The sequence below is a fragment of the Lithobates pipiens genome, unplaced genomic scaffold (genome assembly GCF_037356315.1).
Source record: "Lithobates pipiens isolate NorthernLeopardFrog02 unplaced genomic scaffold, aLitPip1_a1.2 Scaffold_16, whole genome shotgun sequence".
Taxonomy (NCBI): Eukaryota; Metazoa; Chordata; class Amphibia; order Anura; family Ranidae; genus Lithobates; species Lithobates pipiens.
In genome coordinates this window covers 61,819,572-61,843,568 of record NW_027507748.1, presented here as the reverse complement: position 1 = coordinate 61,843,568, position 23,997 = coordinate 61,819,572, and positions in this window count along the sequence as shown.

Sequence of the window (23,997 nt, the reverse complement as noted above, 5' to 3'; positions counted from 1 at the left end):
ACAATTGACCTGATAAAGTGGTCTGCACCAGGTCAGAACTTGAGTGTGGATAGCTGAGCTAAAGCCTAATAGCATAAAGCTTCTCCATAAGACCCTCCAGGAATGCTACTACAGTACTGCAGGTGCTGTGGAGCAGCACTTAATCCTAAGGCATTGGATCCCTCCAGCTTTTTGCCTGTGTTACCAGAGCTACCTTGGGTTTCACTGAGAGGGACGCTGTCCATGAGGATTACAAGTAGCTGTTTGTGTTCTGAAATGTTTTACTGATGTAGTGGTTTTCAGCTAGACTCTCTCTTGCTACCGAGTCTTAAAAAGACTATGCTATGCAGCCACATGTTGCCCTGATTGAGCCACAGAGACAATGCTGTGAAGAGTCCATGTTTGTGCAGCTTTCATAATTTATTTTGTATTACTCTGCAGTCAATGCACGCTTTTGCCCTACTGACACTGTTTTGCATTACTGATTCTAACTTTGCATTAGTTTAGTAAACTGCACGTTTTAAGAGACAATGGGCTGATACCAGGTCAAATCAGGTACTTACACTGTTTGTATGTGACAGCATTAGGGCTGCAACTAACGATTATTTTCACAATCGATTAGTTGGCCGATTATTGTTTCGATTAATCGGTTAATAACCTTTAAAGATAAAAAAGTGGGTCAAATTGACGTTAATTTTCAACCACAGTGATGGGAAAATTTGGAAATGGAAAACTTCTTAGTCAAAGGAATTTTCAGACAATGTATGTGGTTTTCGTTCATAAATTACATTCATTTAAAAAACATAATGTTAAAAACAAATGAAAATTTAAAACAAAATTCTTTCATTCAGCGAATGTACAAAGCTTTTTCATCTGAATATTCTCATCTGAAAATTGAGCTGTGTGGCCAGCATAAGGCTCGGTACATACCTATGCAGTTTGCTTTTGATCTGTTTCTGCAGTGCTTTTTGCTGTAAGTTTTGACTTTTGCGCATGTGATTTTACTGCAATTTGCATTTTTGCATTTTTTTGGGCATATTAAAAAACACAAGATGCTGCAAAAATGCATTGCATGCTTTTCTGCAGCTTCTCCATTGAAGTATATTGAACCAATAAAGCACCATTTTGCGCTAAAAGCCCCTGACCCTTTCAGATGTGAACGCGTCCCATAGGAAACCATGTAAATTAAATGTAGTGCATTTCTGCAAAAAGCACCAATAAACACATAGATGTGAACCAGGTCTAAGTCGTTAAGTAACATAATGGGGTTAAAAAAAATAAAATTAGCCCGTTGTAATAGAAAAAAAGCAGATAATCACTACTGTAAGGGATTCATTTTTTTACTGTAGAACGGTGAAAGTAATATTTACAGTAGCAATTATTTGTTCTTTTTGTACTATAAAGGGATCATTTTAGTTTTTTTAACCTCAATATGTTACTGGCGATTAATCGATTATGAAAATAGTAATCGATTCATTTCATAATCGATTAGTTGTCGATTAATCGATTAGTTGTTTCAGCCCTAGACAGTATATATTTACTGATGCTGTAAAGATTGCAGAACTGCTATAACCTGCAGATATCTGCATGGAGTCTAGCTTTAAAGCTGCATTCACACCTGAGTGTAGCATCTTTGAGCATTTTCCTGACGCTTTTCTTGCACGATTTTGGCACTTTTTTTGCATGTTTTTATACAGTGTTTTTGAGCTTTGCTGTTTTTTTATTAGCCAATCTGTCATCTGTTGCATCATTTGTTGCAAGGTTTTTGAGCTTTTTTAGCTTTTCCATCGGCTTTTATTTCTTTTTTTATTATTATTATTAATTTATTATTATTATTATTATTTTTTTGTTAGGGTAAGGGGGTCAGAGTTAAGGCTAGGTTAGGGTTAGGATTAGGGATTGTGGCAGGCCACAGGAAAAGATAGGATTTGGGGTTAGGGACCCAGTTACAGTTTAATACTTAATTTTCTTCTTCTTATTTATTTATTATGTATTTATTTCTTTTGTTAGGGTAATGCCCTAACAAACACAACCAGACTTTCTGTCAGAAAAGGTCAGACAGAATAATTTCATCGGATATTCTTATCGTGTGTGGGCTTCATCTGACTTTTTTGTTTTCAAAAATTCTGACGGACCTAGAAATAGAACAGGTTTTAAATCTTTCCGACGGAATCAATTCCTATCTGGAAAACCGTTCGTCTGTATTCTATTCTGACAGACCAAAAATGACGCAAGGGCAGCTATTGGCTTCTGGCTATTGAACTTCCTTTTCTATTCCTTTTTTATTCTGACGGAAAGTCCGGTTGTGTGTTTGCAGCATTGGGGTATTAATACTACTACTACTACTACTACTACTAATAATAATAATTATTATTATTATTATAATAATGAATGAATAAATAAATGTAAAATAAATATATAAATAAATAAAAATATTCATAAATAAATACAATAAATGAACACTCTGTAATAATAAAAAAATAATAAATGATTATTACCTTAACCTTAACCCCTGACCCTTAAAAAAAATAATGATAATAATAAACACCCTAATCCTCACACAAAATAAATAAATAATAATACAAAAATTATATTTATTTTTATTATTATTTTTTTTTTTGGGTTTCAGTGTTTATTTTATTTTTTTATTATTATTATTATTATTTATATTATTATTATATCACATTTCTGTTCTCAGGCTTAGTTACGCTTTAAAGTAAAACCCAAATTGGATTCTGTTTCACTTTGCAAAAGCACATGTAATATCAATTGCAAGCCCCCTTTTTTTTTTTAATCCTTTGTTGCATATTGGCACTGCTGATCTCCTATAGTCCCTTTGCAGCCCCTTCCTATCTAAATGCACTCCAGCAACTGCTGTACATGATTTCTAAAGGTGGGTTTCCTGATGGTGACAAGAATGGACTATGCCTGTGCAATGGGAAATCGTGCAGCCCCTTATAGTGTCCACTAAGAGGTTGTGTAAGATGGTGATAATGCAGGCGAATGGCCTCTGCTTTCGTGGCTGTCCAGAAAAAGGTACCTATATACATACCTGGTGGCATTGCCCAATTGTACAATCATTTTGGAAAAAGATCTTTCTGATAATTACAAAATTTTTTGATCGTCCAATTTTTCCAGACCCAATTATAGCTCGCCTTAATTTAAAACCAGCCTTTCTGAATCAGAAACAATTCAAATTAGTTCTTACACTCCTGATAGCCGCAAAGCAGACTATAGCCAATGCGTGGAAAACAGATGTGGTGAATATTGCAGAAACCAAACGTAGAATGAATCAATCTTTCATCCATGCTAAAATGGACGCTATAGATAAAAACCAGATGACAACGTTTGATATCATATGGAAACCCTGGATTAAATATTATACGTCAGATAATATTGACAATCAAGTTTTATTGTTATGGTGATTAAGATTTTTTATAGAATTACAACATTAGCTGATATATAAAACCTCCTCCAGAGAATTATTCCCTCCCCTTCCCCTCCTATATACCTTTTATGTTCCTCCCTTACTATATAATACTTACTAAAAACATACTTTAGAAGTTATGGTCAAAACTTTAAAATCATATATTTTCTTTTAGACATATTTTTATTTTCTTGGGATTAAAATGTTTAAAACTCAGCTATAAGAATGTTTTCAAATTCTAAAATATATAAGGCCATTTATTGTCATTCCCACGAGAATATCTTGAAATTCTTCTTTGCTTTTATCATCCGTACTTCAATATGTCTTTTTATTTCTGGTATCACATAATTTGTCTTATATTCTGTACATGTAATTTATTTTAACATAAAATAAAAATTTTGTAACGAGATAATGCAGGCGAACAGCTGATAGACAGGGACAGAGCGTGATCATCCTATAACAGGAAGTGTCTGAACAAGGATCTTCATGGCAGGATCACCAGATATTACTTTAATGTTACAGATTTTAAAATAGAGAAAACAACATCAACATGCTAAAAATGAACTCAGGAAAAGTAAATATCCTCCCTTGCAGTTTGACTGCCCCAAACAACCAGGGTTAAATGCTGATTTAGGTCTAGATCCACGGGCCATAGTCTGGACTCTGGAGACTCTTGGTCTAGAGGGCCAGAAAAAAACAATTTTACTTTCCCTGTCCTCTGCTCCCACAGGCTCCTGCTGTGCTACTTGAGCTTTCCCCACAGCTTCTTCTACCCTATGCTCTGGCAGACGCAAGTCCTCTAATGTCATCAAGTTCAATGCAGTGCCCATAGCCTTGAATTGGACATGAGGATTCCAAGGAACAGTCCACTCTCATAGCCAAGGAGGGTAGAGGAGAATGTTGACTACTGGAGAATCAAGGTAAGTAAAACTGCTTTTCCTGGTCCCTTAGGCCAGCGGTCTCTAAACTGTGGCCTGTGCGGTGGACATGGCCTTTGCTCGCTTTTATCCAGCCCTTGAAGCACCATTCCTCCCACTGATATGAAGCACTGTTTCTCCCATTGACACAAACAATGTGGCATTATTCCTCCCTCTGACACTAACAATGGGGCACCATTTCTCCTACTGATTCTAACAGTGGGGCACCATTCCTCCCACTGACACCAGTGATGGGGCACTATTTCTTCCAATGATACCAACAATGGGGCACTATTATTTCCTACTGATTCTAACAATGGGGCAACATTCTTCCCACGGACACCAGCGATGGGACACTATTCCTTCCAATGATACCAACAATGGGGCACCATTTCTCCTACCGATTCTAACAATGAGGCACCATTCCTCCCACTGACACCAGCAATGGGGCACAGCACTGATACCAAGAAAGGGGCACTATTCTTACCACTAATACCAGTGATGGAGCACTATTCCTCATCTACTGACCACCGATATGGGTCACTATTAATTCCACTGACACCAACGCTGGGGCACTACTCCTCCCTCCCACTAATACCATTGATGGGGCATTATTCCTCATCCTACTGACCACTGGCATTATGTAATTTTTTTGGCCACACTGACCAACAAACGTGAGGCATTGTTTACTCCCATTACTGTTGGGGCATTTTTCTACTCCCACTGGCCACAGTCTGGCCCCTCTAAAGTCTGAAGGACAGTAGATTGACCCTTTTCTTGGAAAGTTTGGGCACCCCTGCCTTAGAATTTCATAAGTATTTAACCCTTGAAGCATGGGGCAGCTCCAAACGCAAGGATTTTTACTTTTATCAAAGATGGGTTTCAAAGCTTCTATGAGAATTTAGAGATAGGTTTTACATATACTTTACATTTCTGAACAGCCACGTGGGGTTTGGGTAGACAGGTGGTACCTCCTCCATGTTCCCCTCCACGATTGGTGCCAAGCGTGGGCCGCTTAGGAGGCTTACCCCGGGGTGGGTTCTTCTGGGCTACACTAGGCATCCTGAACAGGGTCACTCTCCTGCACATGGGGTATCTTTACTTGAGCAGGTGACTGAACTTTGGTAAACTTCCTCAATTTTAATAAACACCACCATAGTCACTGTTTCATTTAGGAGGGAGAGACGCTGAGCTGATGCCCTCTTCACCTGTCCAGCGTATCTCTGCTAACTCACTCCCAGTAAAGGAATGGGGCCCTAGCGTCCACCTGGAGTAGGCTCCATGTGAGCACTTCCTTAACCCTTGCTCTCCCGTACCTGTGTACAGGCTGAGGACTTCTGTGGTATAGATCTGCTCCTGTTACTATAGGAGACGGAGAAAGTGCCAACAATAAATCCTCCTGTAAGAGTCTATTCCACCTGTCACATGTGCACACTTATGACAGGTTGCTTGTGAAACCTTTGTTTCCCTTGGTAACTACTTGCTTGTACTCCGCACCAAGTTACTCCTGCAGTACTGTCTTATTACCCCAATGTGCTTTCTGACCCAGGCTGGAAACTACATGTGCCGGTTACTTGCATTACACTTCTTTAGTAACTTCAGACCCGGCAAAGTTTCAAAAGCTTTACTGAAAAACTTGGTCATTCCAGATAACAACAGTAACAGTCTTTTCCTAACGCCCCTAAACCCTACTTCTGGCTTTGTAGCATCCCCAGAGTACCTCCACATGATAGAGTTTATTATGGCAGATCTCTGGGATTTATGTCTCTAGTAGGGATGGGCTGAACAGACCCTGTTCGGTTCGCACCAAAACTTTCAAACACCGCGAAAGTTCGGACCCGAATAATGAACCCCATTAAAGTCAATAGGACCCGAACGTCAGAAATCAAAATTGCCCATTTTGAAGGCTTATATGCAAGTAATTTGACATACAATGGTTATAGGGGTCCAGGTCCTGCTCTGGGGGACATGTATCAATAAAAGAAAAGTTTGTGAAAAACTACATTTTTAACATTGTTTTTTTGATTTTTAAAATAAAAGCATAAAAATGAAAAATTCCTTCCAATATAGTGCCTGGGGGGTCTCCTTAGTCTACCTGTAAAGTGGCATATCTGTACCATGTCTAGAATCTGCTGCAACAATCATTGCATTTATAAAGCCAATTTTCCCTGCAAGGTGCCTTTATTTTGCTCAGCAACAGCTGGGGAGTCAGTGTGTATGATGAGGCCACAATGTAGTGCACTGGGAACAAGATTATATATTTTTGGATACATTCTGGTGTCACTTTGACTTTGGATAGAATAAATGGGGGAGTAAAAATTGGTCTTTGGGTGTCGGTGGCACCTTCCCACCATAACCCTATAGAGGTACTCTTGGTGAAAGCAAGAATTGGCCCTGCTGTAAAAAATTGCAATGATATGCACCTGTCAAACAGGTGCAGAAAAATTGGTCTCCTCCATCATCATCATTACCACTGGAGACAACTTGGTAATATGCTGCGGTTGGGAGAACAAGAATGCCAATTTGTCTACCAGTGTTCTCCCCTCTCTCTAGGCTCATGTTCCTGTCATCCTCAACCTCAGAACCAACATCTGAATCCAGTAATGGCTGGGCATCATCAAGGATCAAGTGGCTGATGCTGTGCTCAAATAACTCAGCTGACTCCTCCATAGCTGATGTTGGGGCTATGGCAGGAATAGATGTGGACAAGGAGGCAGGTTTATCCACTATGGCAACTGCAGGGGACTGTACACTTGTCTCTGCTTGCGTGACAGAGGATGAGGAAGGTTTAGTAAGCCAGTCCACCACCTCCTCTGCATGCTGTGACTGGATAGCATGGGCAAATTCAGAGGAAATGATGCTCTGCCTGAGGACTGACCACCACGTCCACCTTTGCCTCTGGACACATTTGTTGCTGGCCCCCTTACAATGCCAAGGGAACGTCTGCCTCTCCTTGTTGTCCTCCCAGACATTATTGGGAGGGAGGGGGTGGTGCTTATAAGCAAATGTAAAGAAGAAGTGAAAATCTGTACATAGATGCACTTTAATCAATGTAAAGAGGTGTTTGGTGCACTTTAATTTGAATACTCACACTACACAGACACACTCCACGGATACAATATAATACACCGCAATATAATGCCCCAAACATACAGTGGCGCACAGAACTATATGGCGTTAAACTGGCAGTGACGTACACAAAACTATATGGCGTTAAACTGGCAGTAACGCACACAGAATTATATGACGTTAAACTGGCAGTAACGCACACAAAATCATATGGCGTTAAACTGGCAGTAACGCACACAAAACGAAATGGCGTTAAACTGGCATTAACGCACACAAAACTATATGGCATTAAATTGTCAGTGACGCACACAGAACTATATGGCGTTAAACTGGCAGTAATGCACAAAGAACGATATGGCGTTAAACTGGCAGTAACACACACAAAGCTATATGGTGTTAAACTGGCAGGAATGCACACAAAACTATATAGCGTTAAACTGGCAGGAACTCACATGGCGTTAAACTGGCAGTAACGCAATCAAATAGACCGTGTTCAACCGTAACTACACTGACGCTAACTGAACTGTCCCTACTCTAGCTATACACTAATGTAAAGATTACTGACATGGTCTCACTACATTACACTGAAACTATCTGAGCTGTCCCTACTTTAGCTGCACACTATGCAAAGCTGAATGATGGTCCTCCTCACTACACTCACACTATCCCTAGATTGACACTATGACACTAAACTAATATTCTACACTGACAATTGAAGCAAAATAGCCCAGTATAGCACATTACTAACTAATAGCACTGAACAGGAATGAGCCATGATTGGATAAAGTCATGATGAGAGTATCCAATCATGACTCTGACAGTGCTCTGTGCCCTGATTGGCTGAAGCTTTCACTGCTTCAGCCAATCACAGCTTGCAATGCACTGTTCAGTGCTGCAATGCATTGTGGTTAGGTTTGGGGGGGGGGACAAGTGCTTGAACGACCCGTTTGTTCGGATGTTTGCCTCGTGCCCAACAGTGAAAGTTTGGCCCGAACTTATGCTCAGGCCGAACCATTCGCCCATCCCTAGTCTTTCTAGTCCCTTTTTATACAACACAGGGCCAGTTGGTTGGACCCAAGAAAGCCTGCCAAGAAAGACCCAGGAAGAATGTTAACTCTTTAACTCCTGGCCGCGGCAGTATAATCTTAACCTGCTTACAAACAGTTCACACTCTTTGTAGCCTGAACACTTTTTAATATCATGTCCATTTGTTAGATACCATTTCACACACAACAATATTAGTAAACTTATTTAAAGTACTAAAAAAACCTGTTTGCCCTATTTCTGGTTTTAGTCCTCATCTCCCGTTTGACCTGCAGCAGTAGATGTTCCAATGGTACAGTTCTCATGAATAAATCAAGCTTGGTCTGTTTAAGCAGAAAGCAATTTTGAGATAAATACAGTGGAAAAAAAAACTGCCTGACCAGAAAATTAATAGTCCAGCAAAAAACTTTCTCCTATTGTGGCCCTGACCAAGCCATGCCAGCTATATGTAAATTTCTTGCGGTGGTCTAAGAGCATGTGTACACTTTGATGTTACCATCTGAATTTAATTCTGCTTTTGTTAGTAAATCAGCCCATTACTTCTAATCTCACTTAATAGTAAGAAACTGTCTTTTGTTGCTTTCTATCGACAACATATTCTGTCCGGAGCATACACAGCTTGGCATTCACACGTAAACTATTAATCCCCAATGCCTGGTAATTGCTTCATCTTCAGGGTCTGTGTGTGCCATTCACAAGAGCGGTGATTGCTGTCATTCTCTCCCTATACATTAATGCTCTCCTCTAGCCGGCCTTCTTTGGCTCGGTCAACCCTATCAAGTTGTCCACATTTTCTGGCCATGTGGACGTATTGTAAGGTGTTCAATTAGATTGTCAGCTGACCTCCTAAACACCAAAAAAATCTATTAGCCATGTGGGATTCAGTGATTAAGAAGCCTGATTTAAACACTCAAAAAAAAAAAACAGCCATGAGAAGCCAAGCTAAGTGAGATTGAAGATTTATTCTCAAGTGACAAGGAGGAGGTCCTCTGCCTGGTGGCTCCTTATCTACAAACTAATGAGGGAGTGCAATTTAGTGAATTGTTTCCTTCTGTCCATATTTTCTTCTTGATAGATTAAAGATTAAAATATAATTTAGAGCGCAGTTGCAGAAAGTTACTTGTTAGAAAGATCTTAAAATCAGACTATCAAGTTGTTCTAGTCCCTTGAAGGCACATTATGGGCCAGAAAGAAAATGTTTGTGAAGACTCACCCTTCACTGGGATAGCATTGCTTAGACTGATAAGTAAACTGCATGGGAAATGTTTGCATGCCTTAATGCATGTAGAAGTGACATTTAAAGAGACCCTGTCACCAACTTAAAAATGCATAGAAAAATCAAGCATTTATAAATGCTTACTTCCAGTGTTTTTTCTTTCTATAAAAAAAATAAATAAATATGTATTAGTGATGCAGAAATTAATAATTGCTTGATTGTGGCTTACTAATGTATAAGAATGCCTCCAAAACCTGTCTAAGAGGCCATATCAGGACACAAGGATGGCTTTATCCAAACTAATCTAATGAAATAGAAATTTGTCATTGTAAATGGACCATATGACCACTAATTTCCTTTCAGGAATGTATGTTATCTTTCTTGAAAGGTGATATAATTTTCCAAACAGTTACCATTACTTGTTACGTACTCACTAGTCCTGTAAATACTACAGCTAAAACTTGTAATAGTGAGTCTTGTCCCAGATTATGCAAGCATCTGGCTTGATCATCTTCGCCAAGTTGGAAACAAGGAACTCCTTGCTAGAAAAGCATCTATAGCAGGGATATGCAATTAGCGGACCTCCAGCTGTTGCAGAACTACAAGTCCCATGAGGCATAGCAAGACTCCGACAGTCACAAGCATGACACCCAGAGGCAGAGGGATGATGGGACTTGTAGTTTTGCAACAGCTGGAGGTCCGCTAATTGCATATCCCTGATCTATAGCTAAGTATTCTTGCTACATTTTCCAATATTATTGCATTTGTTATCTTTATCTGTCATTTGTTAATTAAATGTTATGTACAGCTTGATTTTACCTACAAGTGTTTTTGTGATCTCTCTTTGTACATCTCGAAAAACCCCAAAAACATAACCTATCACGTAACCATAATAACACAACTAGCAATGTTCCTTTAAATTTGCTAGCAAAATAAACTACTTCAGTAATAGACAATTAATTTCCTAGCGCAGCTCTCTCCCTCCTTGCCCTCCCCTCTTCAAGATGTCTACTTACATGCTGTGCAGACCCAGCTGCTCTGCCCCTCCCAGCACCCTCCTCTTAGAAGGATTACCAAGGACTGACTGCTACCAAGAATTTCCCCAGGTATAGGCTGAACATGGGTTTAATATGAGTTCTGCTTCTATCCAGCATAATGTTAGGCTGCAAAATCTCATGGGAATTCAGTACCAATAGTGGTGTATGAACTACTTAAAGATGGTGGCTGGAGCCCAGTGCAGAGGACAAGCCAGTCCTCCACTGGGTTCCTTTTTATTTTCTAGCAGTGATATAAGATATAATACGACCTCTAAGAACAGTTTTTGAAGTCTGTCAAAAAGGACAGGTGTGTCCCTATGGGATATATTGTAATTGAAATAGTTGGCCCAGTGTAGTTAAAGGAAAGATTTAAAATCATCCAAGTTAGTAAGGTGAGTTAGGAATTTTGAGGTGGGAGGGATAGACCAAACTTAGGAAAAGTGAGTGAGCTCCACTGAGTTCCTTATGCCGCGTACACACGAGCAGATTGTATGGTGTACTTAGTCCGTCATACAATCCGACGGACAATCCGTCGTAGTTTCCACTGAACAGACTTGACCACACACGGATACACAAACAGTCCGTCGAAAGCTTGCGCGATGACGTGTACAGCACGTACGACGGGACTAGAAACAGGAAGTCCAAGACACAGCAAAGCACCCTTCCGCCGTGTAAATCCTTTCTGGGCATGCGCCATTCTTAGTCCGTCGAACTAGCATACTGACGACCGTATTGTCCGCTGAAACCAAAGTACGACGGACAGATTTTTGGAAAATCCGAAATTCTTAGTACTCCGGACTGCACGCTGAAAAAGTCAGCTGAAGCCCACACACGAGCGGATTGTCCGCTGAAATGTGTTTCAACGGACTAAGTACGTCAAACAGTTCGACTGTGTGTACGCGGCATTAGTGTTCAGCACAACAGTGGTCATGTTAACACTCTGTTCTCTGCAACCCCCAGGACACAGTACTCAGCAGAAGACCTTGGAGAGACACCTACACCTATAAGCCCTTGTACACACGATTGGACATTTTGACAACAAAATCCGTCGGATTTTGTCTGACGGATTTTGTCCGAAACTGGTGTTGCATTCACACGGTCCAACAAAGTTGTCAGAAAATCCGATCGTTCGGAACGTGATGACGTAATTTCGTTATGACGAGACTACGTTCAGGCTAGTAGCCAATAGCTTTGGTCTAGGAATTTGATCTGAGCATGCGTGGCACTTTGTCCGATCGGAATTCTCTACAAACGATCGGACAAAGTCCGAAGGAATCATCTTGTCGGAAAATTTTATAGCCCAGCTCTAAAACTTTGTCGGCCGGAAATTCCGACGGAAACAGTCCGATGGAGCCCACACACGGTCGGATTATCCGACAACACGGTCCGATCGGACATTTTCCGTCGGAATGTCTGACCGTGTGTACAAGGGCTAACACCCTGCGACAGTCCAACATAACCATTTGCTATATGTAGCAGATAGGGAATAGGATGGAGGGTCATTTGAGTGACAACTCTGATTCTGCAGGGGCTACTGATATCACATCCAAGATGGTGGTGCCCAGCAGCAGTCTCAGGGCCTTTGAATGTCTACACAAAGGGGGCTTTCATTTGTTAATAACTTGCATAAAATATACTTAAGTGGTATTAAAATCAAAAGCAAAAATTTTAAAATATCGCAGCTTAACAATTCTTATGCCACGTAAACACGACTGTTTTTTCCGACAGAGTTCCGCTGAAACTGTCTTGCGTACACACGATCACACCAAAGTCCGATCATCAAGAACGTGGTGACATACAACGGGACTAGAAAAAGGAAGTTCAATAGCCAGCAGCCAATAGCTTCCGTCTCGTACTTGCTTCAGAGCATGCATTGTTTTTGGTCCATTGGAACAGCATACAGATGAATGGTTTTCCCGATAGGAATTTGTTCATTCGGAAATATTTAAAACGTTCTATTTCTAGGTCTGTCAGAATTTTCGTTAAAAAAAAAGTCAAATGAGGCATACACACGATCGGAATATATGATGAAAAGCTTCCGTCAGACTTTTTCTGTCGGACATTCTGCTCGTGTGTACGCGACATTAGATGTGGTGGCTGCATTTGTTTTCTTTTTTCAGCATTTTTTTTGTTATTTTCCTTGGAGATCCACCCCCACAAAGGAGGAGCAATACACCAATATACACCTCTCTATGTCACTCAGATCTTTTCTCCTATCAGCATTCTCCTTGCATTGCAATACAGTTGAATGGTTTATTGTGCTGGTTGTCCTTTCCTCTCTCTGAGTTCTGCTGTACAGGGACTGCAAGAAGCTCATACCAAGTCAAAATCAGATACTTACACTGCTGTTTTAAAAAATACATTTAATAACATGGCCTGACATCACCTCTGTTCTAGACAGCGGCTGGGAAAGCTTTAGATGATCTACAAACAGACCTACATACAGACAATGTAGATCAGGCCGGAGGCTGCTCCATGAAAGCCTTAGCTCAGAGGAGGTAGGTTAAATGATGCTTAATATCATTCAACCCAGAAGTCAGAGGATTATTATTATTTAATGTTAAAAGTTCCGCTTTAAAAACTAAGATTTACAAGTAACTATGCCTGCCAATATCTTCATAGCTTGAAACTCTTTGCATGTTTGTTGCCTGAATATTGTCATAATTGCTCATTTGTTGCCCATGTATTGTAATAATTGCTCATCTGTAGTCCAGGTATTGTCAGGGATGCCCCTTTTTTGCCTCCTTATTGTTAATCAATCACATCCAAGACTTTTTGTTTAGAGAACCAGATGACTACATCGTTTAAACTCCTACAGGCCTGTCACAATCAAATCATAGTAGTGCTAGCCCCATATCTGGATGCTACTTGTGCTGCCTTTACCATTTCCTTAAAGTGTTACTAAACCCACACCAGAAAAATCAGTCTGTATATGCAGTAAAGCATTCTTGTTATATTCACTGTAGAACCTAAGGGGCTAATGCTCTTAAATGTGTAAAGGCTGTTTGATCCTGTCTTCTCTGACCCTCCCCTTCTTCCACTATCCCCAATCCATCTCCTGGTAGTACAGAGCCTGCTCAGTTTGGTGTATATTGCTAGAGAGTTTTTTTTCCTTGGAAGAGTGCATGTGATCAGCACATGGCCAATCAGCACTATCCAGACAGAGGGTCAGGGGTCCGGCAGACTCAAAGGACAGTCAGAGGAGAATGAAAACTCCTCCTACAATTTAACCAGACATTGATAGAAGTCACAAGACTGCTCTAACTGCAGATGAGAAAAGGTATTTAGCAGTTTATATTTACTGAAATAATAGCATTTCCATGTTCTGTGTACTGTGGGAGACCAGATATAGTGACTGCAGGATCCTGGGTTTAGTAACACTTTAATTTTGGCAAGGTGCATGCCATTGTTACGCTTGGCGCTGGGCTTATGAAGCAAGTGATGTTCCCTTTTACAAGCAAATACAGACTTTATTGGTTTTAAAACAATATGACAGACTAAGGCTGAGATCACACTATTGCGAATTCGCATTTCAGAAGATTGCAAATGGCTCTCTATGGATCCGGTTCACACACCTCCGGAGCGGCTCCGGTGAGAATTGCACTGGAGTCCTGTGCATCTTTTGTTCTGTTTCAGGTCCAAATTCAGCCAAAAATTGGGGCTGAGATCGGAACCTGAAATGGTGAACAGGGACGCACCGGACCCCTGATGTGAGCCGCTGCGGTGTGTATCCAGACTACAGAGTCTACTTGAAGACCTTGAAGTAAACTGCATTTCATCATGGGAAATGTGTCAGGGCTAATAAACTAGAAAGAACTCAGAAAACACCTTAATGTAGATATAAACATAACTTAGTTACATTTAGTTTACGTAAACACTGTGCATCATAATAGATTTTTATTTTTTAATTTTTAATAAAATACTGTTTTTGCAACCTCTTGCAATCTTTTTGCAGCCACTCCCAATCTACACGAATTTCAGCAATGGACACATGGCATATCTAATGCTACACATGCGTATGATCCGAAAATTGTACTTCAGATTCTCTGACTTTTTTTCACTTTCACGTGGCCGGGGATGACCGCCGGCCACGTGCAATCCCAGCCACGAGAGACAAAACAGGGACATGTGTGTGTAAACTCACAAATCCCTGTTCTGTGAGGAAAGGAAGGACAGATCGTGAGTTCCTACTAGCTAGGAACCAAGATCTGTAATTTCCTCCAGTCACTCCCATCCCCCTACAGTTAGAACACACACTAGGGAACACAGTTAATACCCTTGATCGCCCCCTTGTGTTAACTCCTTCCCTGCCAGTGACATTTTCACAGTAATCAGTACATTTTATAGCACTGATCGCTGTATAATTGTCAATGGTCCCAAAAATGTGTCAAAAATGTCCGATCAGACCCGATAAAAAATCGCTGATCATCACCATTACTATTAAAAAAAAAAAAAAAAATGCCATAAATCTTTCCCCTATTTTATAGACACTATAACTTTTGCGCAAACCAATCAATATACACTTATTGCGATTTTTATTACCAAAAATATGTAGAAGAATATATATCGGCCTAAACTGTGGAAAAAAAATTAGCTTTTTTAAAAAAAAAATGGGGATATTTATTATAGCAAAAAATACAAAATATTGTGTTTTTTTTATTCGAAATTGACGCTCTTTTTTTGTTTATAGCGCAAAAAAGAAAAACTGCAGAGATGATCAAATACCACCAAAAGAAAGCTCAATTTTGTTTTGGCACAACGTCGCACAACGATTTAATTGTCAGTTAAAGCAACGCAGTACAGTATCACAAAAAATGGCCTAGCTATTGAGCAGCCAAACTGCAGTGCCGGTAGCTGGAACATAGGGTTTTCCAGTACCTAAGCTACGGCTGCCAAGTGTCCTGGATCTCACAATACTCTCCAGAAAATATAATATACATTAAATGGAGTTCCACCAACATTTTTCACTCCTCACCATGCAGCACTAATGTGCATCTTTTTTCTGTTTACAAACTTTTTATTAGGTATAAAATAATGGTACAAAACATTATAACGACTAACGCGCTTAACCATTTAAGGACCGAGCCTCTTTCTGAGATTTGGTGTTTACAAGTTAAACATTTTTTTTGCTAAAAAACTGCTTAGAACCCCCAAACATTATATATATATATATATATATATATATATATATATATATATATATATATATATGTATTTTTTCTAACACCCTAGAGAATAAAATGGCTGTCGTTTGCAATACTTTTTGTCACACCGTATTTGCTCAGCGGTCTTACAAGCGCACTTTTTTTGGAATTAAAAAAATAAGACAACAGTAAAGTTAGCTCAATTTTTTTTTTATATTGTGAAAGATAATGTTACGCCGAGTAAATTGATACCCAACATGTCACGCTTCAAACTTGCACCTGCTCGTGGAATGGCGACAAAGTTTTACACTTAAAAATCTCCATAGGCAACGTTTTAAAAAATTCTACAGGTTGCATGTTTTGAGTTACAGAGGAGGTCTGGGGCTAGAATTATTACTCTTGCTCTAACGATCGCACCAATACCTCACATGTGTGGTTTGAACATTGTTTTCATATGCGGGCGCTGCTCACATATGCGGGCGCTTCTGAATGCAAGCTCGGCGGGACGGGCAGGTTTAAAAAAATGTGTTTTTTTTTCTTATTTATTTTACCATTTATTTTAAATTTTTACACTGTTCTTTTTTTTTTTTTTTTTTTAAATGGGTCACTTTTATTCCTAATACAAGGAATGTAAACATCCCTTGTAATAGAAAAAAAGCATGACAGGTCCTCTTAAATATGAGATCTGGGGGGTCAAAAAGACCTCAGATCTCATATTTACACTAAAATGCAAAAAAAAATTATTTTTATGTCATTTAAAAGAAAGTCCCATTTTGACGTCGCTTACTATGCCTCAGCTATGAATGAATAAAAAAAAAAAAAAAAGTCAGCGATCAAACGTTTCCCCGCTCTGCGTCCTGACGGATCCCCCGCAGCAGCCAGCGGTAATGCTGCGGGGGGTCAGAGAAGCACACAGGGGCCCCCGGGGCAACAGGATAGGGATAGGGAGGTGGTGAGAGCGGCATGTAAAGGAACCAATGCCCTCCATTTCCCTCCTGCAGCTGCTGAATGTCTGCAGGAGGGAGATGAGGAGAAACGGGCATTCAGTGACTACATGGAGGGATCAGTTCCTCTACACGCCACCAGCCCCGCTGCCCTCCTTTCCAGGTGTACAGAGGGGCCGCACGGGCCCCCTGGAGCCTGGGTTCAGGTCACAATGGTGATCCCTACGACCTCTGTATGTACGTCCCTCTGTAGAACAATAATGTAGATGTTGGTTGGGGTTCACTGACTAAGGAAAGACATAGATGATACAATTTTCTTTCCTTTCACCGCGCGATATTGCGTGCTGCTGGTGGGCATCCTTCTTGGCTGGCAGAATACAATGCTCATTGCTGATGGTTATAGCCTCCGGCAATGCTTGCATGTAAAAAAAATTTACAGGTTGGGTGTACTAAGGTTGATCGATGGATCCACTTCAGTACAACCAGCCTGCCCATAGATGGATCGAATTTCGTTCAGTCCCTGCTGAACCAGTTGAGATTCAATCTATCCAGGGCCGTCTTTAATATTGATTGGACCCTGGGCAAAACTTTTCTTGGGCCCCCCATGCAGTTTTGCTCTCCACCTGCTCTGAGACATACAAAAAATAGCAGCTAGACTCAAAATCAGTTTACTGAATAAGATCAGGAAGCTATTGCGATTGGTTGCCAGAGGTCACAGTGTATCATTACCGCTCACTGATTGGTTTCTAGAGGTTACAGCACACATTACGGCTCGCTGATTAGTTACTAGAGGTTACAGCACATGATTTCTGCTTGTTGATTGGTTGCTAGAGATTACTGTGAATATAACCTCAGGGGGGCATGATATACATATCAATGCCGCCGGCCACTGATATTTACATATGAATGCCGCCGCTATTTACATGTAAACACAGGGTCTGCAGGTGAGTCATCTGTACTAATAGGGCAGAGCTGGGCAGCATTAGTAGCAGCATTTCACACTGAGATATTGGGACACAGCACAGGACTAAAGCCTCAAGGGACATGGGAATTTAAACCAGGACAGTTGGCAAGTATAAAATAGTATATATATAAAAAAACAGATAAAACTTCAAAAAGTCCACTAATTAAATATATATATATATAGCAGCGCTCAATATGCAAAATCTTGTTCAGATGTTGTTCATATGTGCTCTTGAAAGAATGGTGATAGAGTCCAACACGTGAAAAGAAGAAGAAAGATCGAAACCACCTTCCACCTGGCGTTTTCCACCTTATGTGCTCTCCAAATACAAGCCCCCCTTGGGGATGCACTCACCAGAAAATCAAGGATATAAGAGCCTTCAATATATCAAACCACTATGTTCTATGGTCGTGGGAAATCAAGGATATAGGAGCCTTCAAACCATTACATTCTTTGGTCGCTAGATGTCACCATAATAGGGTGGTCCAGAGCTCATAAAGGAAACAAGATCATACTGACATAGCGTAATACTGTTTAAAAAACCTTTATTATAGACCCCCCGTACAAAATAGGCGTACCAAATATATTAAAACAAATCGCATTAGATAAGTGTACTGTGCCTTGTTTCTCGTGGTGAACCCCTTCGGTAACCGCGAACGACCGCTCTGTCCGTTCGATTTACTTCCTGGTACCTTGGTTAGTTCACGATCGAGTAACTGGAACGCACACGTCACTTCCGGTGGGTGTTACGCCCTGACGCGTTTCGTCATTTCCGACTTCATCTGAGGGCGTAACACACCACACCGGAAGATAGTAAATATACACAATGGGAGCCAATAATAGCGGGTATTGAGAGTAATTAGAGTAATGAGTAATGAGAGTGACAAGAGCGAGATCCCGCCCAGATCAACATATTGTAATCTGGATCCTTCGCCACTCTACAGCCTCCACAAATACAATCAATGGACCCAATGTGTAACTAAATAGTATGAAATCAATGCAATCTTACGAGTGTGTATATACGCGAAAATCACTTTACACATACATCTACATCTCGTGAGCACAGTGAAAAGATTAACAGGACCATGCCTATCAGTATAAAAAACTAACAGATAAAACCATAATATATTATATGCAAATTTCATAACATATAAATTAAATTTAAGTAAACCAAGAATTATTAAAACATCCAGCAATGCGTAATGAATGTATAAAAATTTATATATTCATACATATATATATATATATATACACACACACACACACATATATATATATATATGTGCCAATTAATATCCCTATATCTAACTACTGGGACAATCTAATTGATCTTATATGAATCTTATTGTGTGTGGGGCATATTCAATCTTAACATTTAAATTGTCTTTAGATATAAATGTAAAATAAAAATAAAATAAAATAAAACTGACAAAATTATATAAAGAACGAAAATGAAAATTAATTAATAAAAATGAAAAATAAATATAAAATAAAAATAAAAATAAAAATAAAAAATAAAATATAAAAATAAAAATAATAATAAAAATAAAAATGAAAAATAGAAAAAATATGCGAGAAAAGGAGAAAGGGATGGAACTTCACAGGGAGAAAAGTACAAAACATGTTAAATGTATATCAATATCTAAAAGAGTCATACAGTAAGAAGGTTAAGTATCACTAATAAAACAATTTATATCGAGTTCAATATTTAAGCCTTTTGGATTTAAAACGTTGGCAAGTATGAGACACCTGCTTTGGGCCCCACAACAATGACAGGGCCCAGAGCAGCTGCCCCTTTTGCCCTGCCTTAAAAACGGCCCTGAATACATCTATGGCCAGCTTTAAAAGTGAGTGTAATAGCAGAAGGTTTTTTATCTTAATGTATTCTATGCATTAAGAAAAAAAAAAACTTCTGTGTGCAGCAGCCCGCCCTCATCCCCCCTAATACTTACCTGAGCCCATCTCATTTGAGCAATGTGCAGGAGTGCCTTGGCAGTCCGGGACTCTTCCTCCTGATTGGCTGAGAAACAGCACTGCCGCCATTGGCTCCCGCCGTTGTCAATCAAAGTCAGTTAGCCAATCAGGAGAGAGAAGGGGCGAGGCCGGACCACAGCTCTGGGTCTGAATGGACAAACAGAGCTGCAGCTCGGCTTGGGTCCCCCCATAGCAAGCTGCTTGCTGTGGGGGCACTCGACAGGAGGGAGGGGCCAAGGGAGCCTGGGAGAGACCTGAGAAAAGGAGGATCTGGGCTGCTCTGTGCAAAACCATTAAACAGAGCAGGTAAGTATAGCATGTTTATTATTACTAAAGAAAAAAATGAGACTTTAGTATCACTTTAGGCTCTACATACACTAGAAGAACTTTGTTCAAATTTTTTGTTTTAAGAAGATTTGTTCAATTTTCTCCTCATTAGAGGGGTCAAGTCGGTGTTCATTTTCAAACGCTGTGATGAGAAAATTCCAAGGAGCAGGATGAAAAGTTTTCCTCAAATTAACAAAATCCTAACCTGAAGTGTGGTTTTGGTTTGGGAAAAAAATTCATTGCAAATAGGGGCGTAACTAGAAATCACGGGGCCCCATAGCAAAATGTTGTATGGACCCCCCCCCACAAAAAAATTATTAACTAATGCCATTGAACAACAGACTACCACACCCATGTGGCACAGTACCCAGGCAACAGCTTATATTAATTTTTAACAACAAAGTATGCAGTATACTGTATGCAGCCCCTGAAGGGAACACATTGCAGACCTCCATGCCTTCTAACCAATTTCTGTTCTGTTATATAAAACAAAATAGTTCAACTCCCCATAATGCAAAATCGTGTCACTTGCCATCATCGCCTGCCACCAGATGCAGATTTTAACTTGTCACACGTTGCAGAATGTCACCTGCCACATGTTGCGGATTGTCCTCTTGCCACCTCCCAGATTGTCACTTGCCACGTCACTTGCCACGCATTATGGATTGTCACTAGCCACGTCCTGGATTGTCACTTCCCACACATTAAGGATTGTCACTTGTCACATCACCTGCCACACGTTGCGGATTGTCCACTTGCCACGTCGCCTGCCACCAGGTGCAGATTGTCACACGTTGCAGAATGTCACCTGCCACATGTTGCGGATTATCCACTTGCCACGTCCCGGATTGTCACTAGCCACACATTACGGATTGTCCCTTGCCACGTCCTAGATTGCCACTTGCCACACATTACAGATTGTCACTTGCCACGTCCTAGATTGTCACTTGCCACACATTATGGATTGTCACTTGCCATGTCCTAGATTGTCACTTGCCACACATTATGGATTGTCACTTGCCACATCCCGGGTTGTCACTTGCCACGTCACCTGCCACACATTACGGATTGTCACTTGCCACGTCACCTGCCACACATTACGGATTGTTACTTGCCATGTCACGGATTTTCACTTGCCACGTCACCTGCCGCATATTACGGATTGTCACTTGCCACATCCAGGTTGTCACTTACCACATCACCTGCCACACATTACGGATTGTCACTTGCCATGTCCCAGGTTGTCACTTGCCACGTCACCTGCCACACATTATGGATTGTCACTTGCCACGTCACCTGCCACACATTACGGATTGTCACTTGCCATGTCATGGATTTTCACTTGCCACGTCACCTGCCACATATTACGGATTGTCACTTGCCACATCCAGGTTGTCACTTACCACATCACCTGCCACACATTACGGATTGTCACTTGCCATGTCCCAGGTTGTCACTTGCCACGTCACCTGCCACACATGGATTGTCACTTGCCACGTCACCTGCCACACATTATGGATTGTCACTTGCCACGTCACCTGCCACACATTATGGATTGTCACTTGCCACATCACCTGCCACACATTACGGATTGTCACTTGCCACGTCACGGATTTTCACTTGCCACGTTACCTGCCACACATTACAGATTGTCACTTGCCATGTCCCGGTTGTCACTTGCCACATCGCCTGCCACACATTATGGATTGTCACTTGCTCTGTCACTTTCCTGCTGTGTCACAGAGTCAGGCAGCAGATAGTCAGGCAGATAGTCAGGCAGTCAGGCATAATGTCATCTCTCTGCTTCCTGGCTGCCTGCACAGTGAGGGGGAAACTGCACTGCAGGGATGCAGGGCAGGCGCCGGGCAGTGAGAGATGATGTCATCTCTATGGTCCCCCACCTGTCAGCTCCCTGATTGGCCAGCCCGCTCACGCCCACTCTCTCACCCGCGGACCACCCGCTCTCACCCGCGGAGCCACCCGCTCTCGCCCGCGGACCACCCGTGGAGCCGCGAACCACCCGCGGAGCCGCGGGCCACCCGCGGAGCCGCCCCCTCTCACCCGCGGACCACCCGCGGAGCCGCAAACCACCCGCGGAGCCGCGAATCACCCGCTATCACCCACGGAGCCGCCCGCTCTCGCCCTCGGACCACCCGTGGAGGCGCGAACCAACCGCGGAGCCGCCGGCCGCCCGCTATCACCCACGGAGCCGCGCCGACTGTCCTCACCGGGCCCCACTTGACTGCGGGCCCCATAGCGCCCGCATGTGTTGCTATGGCGGTAGTTCCGCCACTGATTGCAAAATCTAATGTTAAAAACTAACAAAATTTTAAAGTACTTTTGAATGCCATTCGTCAAGTCATTAAATATACTGAGAATTTTCTCACGAATGTTCCTTTGAAATTGTATTAGTGTATGACCAGCTTAAAGCTGTAGTAAACCGATGTTTTTTACATTTTTTTTATGAACCTGCAAGGTAAAGCCATAATGTGCTAGTATGCATTGCATACTAGCACATTATGTGAAACGTACCTTAGAACGAAGTCCTTCCAGCAGAAAGCTGTCACCGCTGACAAGGCTTCCACGGTGCACGTTTACAGTACCTATAGATAAACCTTATTATAGGCTTACCTATAGGTAAAAATTATGTATAGGAGTTTACTCCCACTTTTAGACCCCTTTCACATTAGAGGCGTTTTTCAGGCGCTTTAGCGCTACAAATAGCGCCTGAAAAAAGCTTCAGCTGCAAACCCAGTGTGAAAGCCCAAGTGCTTTCACACTGAGGCACTGTGCTGGTAGGGCATCAAAAAAAGTCCTGCAAGTAGCTTCTTTGCAGTGCTATAGGAGCGGTGAATATACCGCTCCTATAGCGCCCCTGCCCATTGAAATCAATGGGCAGTACCACCATACGCAAACCACCGATGCATCGGTGTATTGCAGGCAGTTTTAACCCTTTTTCGGCCACTAGCGGGGGTTAAAACCGCCCGCTAACGGAACAATTAGAAAAATGATAAAGCGGCACTAAAAATAGCGCCGATTTACCGCCGGCGTCCAGACGCTATCAGTGCGAAAGGGCTCTAAGGCTGAAATTCCCTGCAAAGTTTCTATTGGAGGAATAAATCAGCCGGGTTAAATTCTCTTCCCATTAATCATGGAAGTTAATTGAATGGGAAGGTGTATGTCTGTCTGTCTCATGTTTGGAGATTGATTAGCGACTCATATATTGTATAAAGCAATATTGGCTCTATCTCCTTTTTGAAAAGGACTTCGCCTGGCAATCGGGGTTTTCAATACTTTGAGACACTAACTAGGAACAAGCATATAGGCAAGGAAAGTCCTACTTACTCTGCGAGACAACCAAGGAACTAGTGGGTGCAAATGGGAAGGAGTTCTAACCTGATGAGGATTCAATTTAAACTCCAGCCTTCCCTTCAGTCTTGCACAGTTGTATTAACTCCTCTTTTGTACTGAAATTGCTTCTTCTGATTTCACTGCACACTGTGAGCTTCTCACAGTGTGCTCTAGAAGCTGCAAACTGCCTCATTTCCTGGTTGGAAGTTGTCCAGCATCATCCAACCATTTTTCATCTCCAGCCTTTCTTTCCTTGGCCCGCCCCTTTCGTTTATTGGATTTCAGTTCTTTTAATCAAGAAGGCTCAGCATTACATGTGGGCAGTGGTAGTTCATAAGGAGTGCAGGGCACCACCCCCCCTAGTTTGCATGCGGGGCGCCGGACTAGTAGGTTTTTATGAAGCCTGTAATTTTTTTACAAGCACCTGATTAGAGCCTGATACTCTAATTGGCTTGTAAAGTGCTGTCCTCGGGGGCGCAGAGCACTGTGCCCAGAACCGTCCCACTCTCCTTCTCTTCATTGATTGGTTGGGCAGAATCCTAGGACATGCCTAGTGAAAGCTCTCATTGGTGGATGGATTTGGGTGGTGACGGAGTGTAATGCT